Source organism: Triticum dicoccoides, chromosome 5B, assembly GCF_002162155.2.
Source record: "Triticum dicoccoides isolate Atlit2015 ecotype Zavitan chromosome 5B, WEW_v2.0, whole genome shotgun sequence".
Lineage (NCBI taxonomy): Eukaryota > Viridiplantae > Streptophyta > Magnoliopsida > Poales > Poaceae > Triticum > Triticum dicoccoides.
Genome location: NC_041389.1, coordinates 272,011,290 through 272,011,816, shown reverse-complemented (window position 1 = coordinate 272,011,816; position 527 = coordinate 272,011,290). Strand labels below are relative to the sequence as shown.

Sequence of the window (527 nt, the reverse complement as noted above, 5' to 3'; positions counted from 1 at the left end):
GGGGCTGAGCTAGCCAGCCGGCGGGGCAAGGCAAGCCGACGGGAGGAGTGGGGGGTAGAGGGAGCCGGCGGAAAAGGGGGAGGGGGGAATGGCGCGTCATCGGCGTAGTCCGCCCACCGGAAGGGAGCTACCGGGGCGGCCGGCGCGGGGGGCGGCGGCAGGGCCGCGGCCAGAGAGGCCGGCAGGGAGGGGGCGGGGAGAGACGCCGGCGGCGCAGCGGCGGAGACGGCGGAGTCGCCAGCGGAGTCGCCCGAGTCGCCCATCCGAGAAACCCAAGGCACTTGTTTGCCCTAGGCCCAGCGAGGGGAGCGCCGGCTCGATTTGGCTCCCCCGTGGCCTCCCTTTGGCCCCGTTCCTGTGCGCCGCCGCCTCCTCTTCCCTCCCCCGTCCCGCCCCCCTGCCCTCACCCTCCCCCTACCTCACTCCACCGGCGCCCCTTGCCGCTCCACCTCCCGCGTCCGGCCGTCTGGCATGCCCGCCCCCGCCCGCTCCCCTCGCCCCGTCCCTCCCGGCTCCCACCGCGCCGC

The 527-nt window shown here is 76.9% G+C and overlaps 1 protein-coding gene across 1 annotated transcript in view; it reads left to right on the top strand.

Moving 5' to 3' along the window:
- Positions 1-527, top strand: part of LOC119309382 (protein ZINC INDUCED FACILITATOR-LIKE 1-like) — a 12,859-nt gene that overhangs the window by 5,246 nt on the left and 7,086 nt on the right. The window lies entirely within an intron of this gene.